This window comes from Macrobrachium nipponense, chromosome 1 (genome assembly GCF_015104395.2).
Source record: "Macrobrachium nipponense isolate FS-2020 chromosome 1, ASM1510439v2, whole genome shotgun sequence".
Lineage (NCBI taxonomy): Eukaryota > Metazoa > Arthropoda > Malacostraca > Decapoda > Palaemonidae > Macrobrachium > Macrobrachium nipponense.
In genome coordinates, this window is record NC_087200.1 from 122,887,029 (window position 1) to 122,897,028 (window position 10,000).

General features: G+C 36.1%; 1 protein-coding gene across 1 annotated transcript in view; it reads left to right on the forward strand.

Annotated features, from left to right (window-relative positions):
• Positions 1–10,000, forward strand: part of LOC135218929 (uncharacterized) — an 881,184-nt gene that overhangs the window by 148,688 nt on the left and 722,496 nt on the right. The window lies entirely within an intron of this gene.

The following is a 10,000-nucleotide window of genomic DNA, read 5'->3' on the forward strand; positions in this document are numbered from 1 at the left end:
TGTGTGTGTGTGTAGAACCTCTGTAGCTTGGTGTTTCCAATCATGCCTTACACAACAAGATGTCAGGTATCAGTTTGAAGGAAAGGAAACTGCTTAAAACGTTCCCCGGGAAATCCAGTGTTTTTTGTTGACCAAAGTCACGAATTAAAGTGCCATGCTGTTAGACGTCTGTGGTTGAAAACGACATTTGGATTATGACACGCACATACACACACACACACGTTATTAGAATATAAAGTTATAAAGGCTAATAGAACACTTTTTAACCATATGAAACACTGTTAGATTACAGTAAAAGACATTCATTATATATATATATATATATATATATATATATATATTATATATATATATATATCGAGAGAGGGGGAGGATAGAGAATACACCAGATACTTGAATTACTCCGGAAAAGTTTGATGAGAGAAGGGAATTGAGTAAATACTTCAATAATAATAATAAACTGCTAACGCAGAATAGAATGGCCGGATCAGTATGAAGACAGTCAGCGTATATAGTTTATTCACGTAAAGGAGGTGCAATCGCTTTGAACGATCGTTTTATGCGTATGTACAATATGGGTTTATTCCGTATTTTGATCACTCGCCTACCAACTCGGTGGCTGTGGTGGTATTATTGCTACAGCTATCCCTTTATCACAAAGGGACAAGTGTTACGTAACTGTGAAACCTGGGAATGCATCTTACTTGCATTAGTGCGGTATACGTATTCTCACGTCTGGAATTAGTATTCATCGCTATTTGGCTTTTGTTCCTGAACTTTCTGTCGCAATACCTGGAAAATATGAAATACAATTTACTTTTTTGTCATGTACAAGGTTGAGTTATAGGACGCTTTTTTTTTTAGTATGATCGGTGAGAGCTACAGGTATTATGTAATATTTCTAAACACTGTCATGAGGTTGTATGATATTTTTTTTTAAACTAAGTGGTTATCATTCTCGATTTTTATAGTTACACCAAAGAGTGCTTGGAATTTTTCATTTCTTATATTGGAAATATAGTGCAACTGAATAACAGACGATTTGTGGGTATTATCTCGATCGTTCCAAATCCTTCATACGCAAATGGCATGTAAAAAACAATTTACCAAAACTTTTTATTTATTTATTTACGTAAAAACTCTTATAGTTCGTAAGGCCCGATTGCATATTGACCCATGCATGATAATTATGATGTTAAGATGTAATGCTTCCTCAGAAATGCAATGGTAAGAGTTTTAAAATGCGATAAGATTCGGGTTCATCTGATTTATAAAATATATGACGTAACCATCTTAAGGGATTGGCGATGTGATCTAGATCACGGAAAAGTTCAGAATCAAACATTAAAACTACCACGCTTTGCTTTCTGTCAAATCTGAGATGTTTTTGCTTTTGCACAAATTAACACACGCACAAGTGTGTGAACATGTTAAGTTAAAGTTTTCTTGCTCTGCATTTAGTGACGGAAGTGTTTTGTTTAAGAAGCTGTTCAGATCATGATCACTCTACAGTTTAATCATCTTGCGAAGCTACATTGTATTTTTTTGTTTTTTATGAAATTGACTAAACGTAGTTCGGATTAAAACATGTAGACAATTGAATTCAGTAAAAAAATTTTACCTAAAGCTAAATAAGAGAGAGAGAGAGAGAGAGAGAGAGAGAGAGAGAGAGAGAGAGAGAGAGAGAGATGGCTGTCATAAAAAGCAAACAGGTTGCTTGGCTGTTGGTGAATAGAAAAGAGCATTGAGGAATGTTAGGAACACGGTCCAGATAGAACAGGTCAGCCAGACAGCATCCCAATTTTAAGCCTCTTCTGCGTATACACATTGAGAATGTTTTTGATAATGTGATCTTTCAAGTGTCAACAGAATGTAAATAAAACAACATTTGCATTTTGATAATATTTTGTTAAGTTACAACTTTTATCTTTATTCTTAGTGCCTCCCTGCATGGTTGCCCTTGAGGTTTCCTATACTTTATCAAATTATTAAGATATCTCGTTAAAAAATATACGGATACCTTTACATAAAAAGCTATAACATCGTCAGGAACTTCAATATTTAGCTTTTTCAATTCAAAGCAAAGCTTTTTAAACAATGTTTGCCCTCTATGAGTGCTTTCCCGATTACAGCATTAGAGATCACCCGCATTATTACTAACTGTGATAAAAAATGACTAGAAGGTACATGCAACTCCCCCCTACTTACACAGTCTATCCAAGTATCACTCCTTGGTACCTCTTTATTCTTATTTCCTAACACAGGGTATTTCACACTAAATATTTTGACAATATATCCCCCAATGTATTTGAGAGCCTCCTCCTCAATTACTCCTTCGACATCTTTTTTTATTTCTGTTTGCTCTCAAAAGGTTTTCTTCCTCATCAAAAACATCTTTTCCTAAATCAGAATCAAAATTTCTAAACATCTGTGTTGTTGGACATATTTATAATGCTAACTCCCTTTCTTTTGTCACATACTCACCTTCATTGGGAGATTCAAGGGATTTTGCAACTGAGGTGATATTACACTTTTCACTTATTACCTTCATTTCCTTCCCTAACAACAATTTTCTATGCCTGAATTTAAAATTCACTGCATTTGGATGATCATGGTGACCATCCATGGTCTTATTCACCCAAAGAAATGTTCAAGGCAATATTGATTTAATCTTTCTGTCAGCAGGTAGCCAATGCTATGAGAGGCTTTTAACATTAAGTAAAGTAACGGTGGATTTACATGAAAAAAATCATTCCTTTCCCGAGAAGGAATATATATTTTTTTGCAATAGGACTTTTAACTCATAATACGCATTAACTCGATGACCTTGAGCAATTTGATTTACCTGTTTGTTTTCTACATCAATACCAAAAACAGTGCTTTTACCAAACTCTCCATACATGCATGAAGAATTCATGATGTCGAGCCAATCATTCGTTATTAAAAGAATAAAATCGGACGTTTCACTCCAGTTTAGACACTTCAACAGTCTCCTTTCACCTAAATATTTTACTGAATTGGCACACGATGTACACACCATTTTCACTGCTAATTTAACGCGCTGTCTTTGTTGACCCGTTACATTGATCTTGTATGCAAGCCCATAGTCTGTTTTGGTTTTACTAAGTATTTCTCGTATGCTAGAAGCTGAAATACACTCTTCATTCTCTTCATTATTAAGGAAAAAACCAGTCAATAAACTATTTCTTACTAATTTGATTAAATGGGGAACATCAGAGAACGCGACGTTAATTCTGTCAGCACGACAACAGGCATGTACCCACTGGTCTTTGTATGGCTTTTCTTTTGGAAAAAGATGGTATTTTATGCTGGAATTTTCGTTTTTTCGCGTGTATTAGAACAGCCAAATACGAGCAGTTACTGGGCATTATCAATGGTAGAATGAATGAATGAATAATAAGATATGTGGGCACACTGCAAGTCCTGTAGTCTACCTTACGAATATGGGTAGCATATTGTTTTGGTTAACCTCGTGTCATGTGAGAGACCAGGGCTCGTGACGTCACAGTATTGGTGATTGATACCCAAAACTGCGCGCTGGCTGACCTGTTGTATCTGGACCGTGGTTAGGAACTACATAAGAGAAAATGTCAGCAGCGATCGCCATCCTGCCATCGCCGAACTAGAGCTGAAATTAAAAGTTCTCGATAAAAAAGTTTGCAGGGTATCTAGGTGTTATACAATAAAGCTTCATGAAACAGAACATCAAAATATTTTTGCAATGGAATGTCGAAAGAGATTTGTATTTCTAGAAACCAAATCTTATGAGGAGCAAGTAATAACTGAGCAACGATTTAACATCGAGAATGTAAATCAGTCTGTTGAAAAAGATGTGCTAGGATAATGGGTAACCGGCCGGAAACCTTTGATAAAGGACGAGATCTGGGATACAGTAAAGTTTATAATAATGAAAAAAGTACATGTACATAAATTTCAGGAGATATGTACGCGAAGTAGGTGTTAGGTACTCAAGTCTAGATAGTGAAATTAAGCTAAGTTAAGAAGATAAGAGATAATATCAGGACAAAAATGCTGACGAAGTTGACAAATCCATGTCTTTGGAGTGCCATTTGTGCTATAGTAGTTCACGAAATTACAAATGAAGTATTCATGAGAGGAGAATAATTGTAAAAAGGAGGAAGGTCAACAAAAATATCAGAAATGTGATGTTGGGGGAAAATGTTTATGAAGTCATGAAGAAAAGATATGAAGGGGATAATTTGGTTGATATACCAGAAGCACGAGGAGGATAATTTGATATAGCTAGAGGTTGACGGAGGGCTGAAAGTGCTTATAACTGAAATCACGGCTTGAAGAGGAATCATTAATAAAGAAGCTTAGGAGATCGAAAACACTGGTTATGATCGAATCACCGCAGAGGTGATTTTAGCTTAAACTGGATAATATCTCGTATATTCACAAGAATGTTTTTTTTAGAATATAGAATACAGAAGCAAAGCCCGGTGATTGGGCATTGGAAGTCGGAGGTAAGGTACCAAAGATAGGTGACTTGGATGAATGTGTTAATTATAAAGTCATTGTACGTACGTCGGTTGTATTGGAGCTCAGTACGATCCTTACTGCTAAGCGGACATAAACAAGTGGATGGTACCATGAAGGAAATTATGAAGTTTCCTTACGTCGATTGTGAGGAAAGCGAGATGGAGATGACACGGACATGTCCTGTATACAGACCCTGGCAGATTAGTACGTGACATTGTAGCTGGACTTATGTGTGCACCAGAGGAGTTGGACGACTCAAACTGACTTGAATATGAACTAGTAGGAGAAGGCAGGTTGATGATGAGCCGAGATTTATGGCGGCTAAATCTTGGGAAAGAAACGCGTGGGCGTGGCGGAATGCCGGCGGGGCCGTTGGAGTCATACTGCTGCAGCGTTGGATGCGCTGATGATCCTGAAAACAAAACATAGGGCAGTCTTTAAAGATTAGAATGTGTCATTTGCCAGTACGTTATAATTTTACTATGTATATTAATAATACTTGTTGAGAGAGAATTTTATTTTGTTGAGGAAAGACGATGTCACATTGCCAGTAGCAAAGGTTTTTCATTTCCATAAGTCAAAACTGTGTATAAAAACCTGGGACATTTAAAGGCTGCAGTGCTACTTTAAGATGCAAGGTTCCTTAATTTCCACCTTTACGCCTTTTCCCCTAACAGATGTGGATGGCTCCAGAGTATGTTATGTCTCTCAGCTTTAGGAACTTTTTCATCAGTATTTCACTTCTCTTCCTGTTCTCTACGAATTAGGTTTTTGAAAACTTGCCTAAGAACCTCTCCTTCTCGTCTGGTTGTAATTGTTTTTAATAATGATAATAATAATACATACTTCGAATTTGCCCTATTGATATTTTGGGGAAAATACACAAGTAAGTGTCGATGGATAAAGTGGAAATGTCAGAAAGCAACTGGGATTCTTGACCAGTAAAGTCGGTACTCCTGTGATTGAAGACTTACTTCCCTTTAGTTTGTTCGACCCGTATCAGACACGTTTAAATATTTGATTGTTGTTCACCCCCACACGCGGTGAGTGGCTCCTGATTGGTCACCTTGCAGCCAATCAAAGGAAGCTCTTACAAAATTTAGAAGTTAGGTTCAAGAGGAGAGAATGACCCACTTTTGAAGTCAAGGAAAGGGAAATGTATCCCGAGCTTTCTAGAAGTGTGGGCGCTTCCAGTAACGGTTACCTTTTATAACCGTGTGGTTTCAGGGGGCGTTTGATGTGTGGGTGGTTTGATGAGTGGGAGTGTGTGATTTGCTGTTTACAAAGCTATTTCTTCATAGAGTCTCTCTCTCTCTCTCTCTCTCTCTCTCTCTCTCTCTCTCTCTCTCTCTCTCTCTCTCCATCAGCACCACATGATTCTTTTCGTATTTCCCTTTTCTTCCTTCAAATTGGGCATGTGGCCAGTTCAAGTAACCTCATAAAATGAAAATGAAGTATTAACGATCTATGGCAGGAATGAAATGTCCTGATTTTATGTTTATTATTGTATTTTCAGCATCAGATGCATTCACTATGCGAACAAGAATCGTAAAACTCTGAAACTGCCAAAGAACTGTCCTGCAAATGAGGTGAAAAGTGGGTTGGGGGGAGAGGGAGCCCTGGTTGTTAGGGCGTGGGCACGAAGGGAAAATTGGAAGAGTTACAGGTGGGAGTGAACACCAGCGCAGGTTGAAACTGTAGCCTGTGATATAAAATATTCGGAGGTCGGCGGGAAAAGGAACTACAACATTCATTTGCGCAAAGATGACGCATTTGCCCTTTGGTTTCACTCTCTCCTCTGTTGAGAGAAAAGGAAGGGAAGTTTCAACAGAAGCTGTGATGAAATACAGGAAGAGCAAAACGGATAGATTTTACTGTTTTTCCCTGTTTGCTTTATTTATTTATTATCATTATTAATATTATTATTTTTGCTCTCTCTCTCATGTGCTCTGGTGGTATTGCTGTCATAGCACCGCAAATGGGGCCATCTAAAAGCATTACTGACTTAAGGTGTTTGCAACAACTCTTCTGCTCCTAAATGTACACATTTATTTTAGCCTTTTACTTCATCTACCTGCTTCACGTTTGTAGGTTTAGTTTTACCTGTAGATCCTTGCATATCATAATAAATTTATTTTTTGGATTTCTATCTTTACCATCTACTACAACTTCTTTTCTCTAACTTCAATCGTAACTAGCCGAAAGCTCCCCAGTGCTTGGCTTTACAGCCTAAATTTCAATATTAATTCATTCGTTGTCTGCCTAAGACCAATTGTAGTGAATGAAACTCTATGTAAAGTTGTAACTTCACAGAATGCGTTTATTTCTCGTATCTATGCTAAGCCTTCCAGGTCAACTAAAGCCTAGTGTGAGAACATGGAAAGTTACTCACGCTGTGTTGAGTCATTGAAGGGGACGAATATGTGAGGCTTGAAATCCCAACCGTTTACAATCAAATAAATGGAAGGGTCACACCTCCCATGGCCACTTCGTATGAAGGGGAAAGATATATTCTATATGTATATGTGCTTATATATATCTATATATATATATATATAATCAATGGGGCGGATCTGCTTAGGATATTCATCCTGGTTCAAGTGTTAAAAGATGAACGTGGCACAAATTTATTTATTTTTATTTTTATCTAGATATATCGCCTCAGTTACGTAATTTAAGAATATATCCGTATGTGATTCGCTGTTATATAAATTATGTCAGTAAATATGCAAGTAAGTGCACTACTGGAATGCATATATCGGTTTTCCATACAGTTAGGATTTTTATTTATACTGAGGCCAGTTATGGGCTTCGTTTATAAACTTTAAAAGAATCTTATAATGACCGAATAGACATGTTGAGAACAAGAAGTGGCAGAGGGTTTCTTGATGAAAGAGTTCTTACAGGAACAGGTCCTAGGTTATCTTCAAATATTTATAATGGCCGGCATCGTTAATCCTGAATTACTCTCGGCGTGCCTTGCTTGGGGTTCATCACCATTGAGCAGTTGTTCATTTTGATCTGTCAACTCGTGCATAGCTTGTCATTCCCTGTAGGTACAATTAGAGCGGTGGCGTTTTTCAGAAAGCTATTTGAATGCACAGAAAATATGTATTTTAGTATCATCTCGCTGACTGACTTTTGATTCAGGTCTGTTTATGTGAAATGATGACGTTCGTTTCTTTAATAAGAAGAAAAGGGGATTAAAAACTTACGGATTGCATATACGGAAAATGTGTATTGAAGTAAAAGTATATTCCTTGCTCTGGCACTCTTTCGGCCATTTACAGTATTTTTGGCAGGCCAGGAGTCAAAGGAATATCATAACTTCCTAATTCTAATTCTTCCTCCAAAAATTCAAGTAAATCATCTATAGTCACTTTTGTAAATAAAGAGACGACATCAAAGCTAACAACATCAAAATCAAAATTAAAATTCAAACTATACCATTTGTTTATAAAGTCGATGTTGTTTTTTTACATCATAAATATTTCTTACCAAAGGTGTAAGAATTTTTACAAGCCATTTAGAGAAATTATACGAAACCGAGCCTCTGAACTAATGATTGGTCTAATAGGGTTATTGATTTTGTGTCTTGACTAAGCCATACAGATACGGCAGGGAGGAGCATTGAGATGTAAATTGTTTAATTAAATGGTCAAAGCCATTTAAAATGGATTTAATTTATTTACTAAAATTAAAGTTCACTTCCTGTGTAGGATCAGACCTCAGTTTCATGTAAGTTTCACTATCATTTGATAATGCCATTATCTTATTTACATAGTCACTTTTATTCATTATTACCACTGCATTGAGGTTTTTCTAGGCCTAGAGAAATCTTACGGGTAAATTAGGGGGAGAGGGCTTGGCCATAGAACCGTGCACAATATCTTTACAAGTATTGATGCCCTCATGAAATTAATTATGACTAATTTTTTCCAAATAAAATGGTTTTGAAATATCGACGTAGTGAAGGTTACCGTCAGTAACACCAAAGCTTAATCCATATCCCGAAGCCGGTCTCGTAGCAAGATCCACCGGCGTGTTTAATCCAGTCTCTTTCAGCAGAAAGTTCTTCATCTTGTATTGAAGCTTCTTTTTTAGACGGTTGGTACACTTTCTCAATTTCCCGTAGCAATAATTTTTCTAAATGGCGTATGAAAATTCGAACACCTTTGGTAGGAAGCATTTCTAACTCAAATGTAAAAACAACGTCGACTTTTATTATAAACAAATAGAATAGTTTAAATTTGAATTTTGATTTCAGTGTCGTTAGTTTTGATGTTGTCTCTTTATTGACAAAAGTGCCTGTAGATATGTCTTACTTAAATTTTTGGAGGAAGAATGAGAAAGTTATGATACTCCTTTAATTGCAGCAAACCTCATTAGTCTTACACCGGTTATGTATCAAAGATAGTCAGTTTTATTTTAATAGTGAATTTTTTGTACAAAAGTTTGGCATGGATATGGGTAATCACTTATCTCCTGTCCTTAGCAATATTTACATGGAATATCTTGAGACAAATCTCTTACCAAGAATTCTTACCAATATTTTTTCCCCTCAAAAAGTTATACGGATTAGGGATCTGGAAGCTTTTTTCTGTATTTGGCCAGATCACGAAAATCTCGACGAATTTCTGATTAGGCTAAATAATTTAGTCCCTTATATAAAACTTAACGTAGAGGAAGAAAGAGATTGTAATTTGAACTTTTTAGATGCAGTAGTCAATAGAAATTATAGAAATTTCACCTTTTCAGTCTTTCGGAAATCAACTAACAGTGCTTCTTTTGTTCATTATTATTCCAATCACCGTCAAAATGTTAAATTCTCTCCTTTTTTTCTGGGATGTTCCAAAGGGATCTGCGTGTCTGTAGCCTGCAGTTTATGGACGCAGAGATTAAAACTATTTATGATATTGCCTTGAAACTTAAATACCCAAGGATTTTGTAGATGTAGCATGGAAAAGAGCCAGGAAAACATTTTATTAACTAATGACAAGTATGAATTTAGTAAGCATAACATTATCAAACTACATTATGAGGAAAGGTCTGTAGAAATTCCTAGAATTTTAAAGCTTTTCAAGATAAATGTTGATTTCAGTAATATATATGTTAAGAGTTTAATAATAAAAATTTCTCCTAAAGATGTTTCTGGTTGCATATATGAAATTCCTTGTAAAAAGCGTGATAGAATATATAACGGTCAAACTGGAAAATCACTTTCAAAATTAATCAAACAACACCAATATCCTGTGAGAAAATCCAAATATCGAATGCATTATTCGTACATATGAGAGATTTAGAGCGTCCCATTAACTGGAGTCAAGCAAGATCCTTAATCCCGTGTAGCGACAGAGTTAAAAGGAGTCACTGAATCTTGTTTTATCAAGTCAAATAATGGAAGTGTTCTAAATTTAAGTCTCGGTTTGTTTAAACTCGATGCCTTCATCATTAAATAAGTTGTTGCTAAATATAA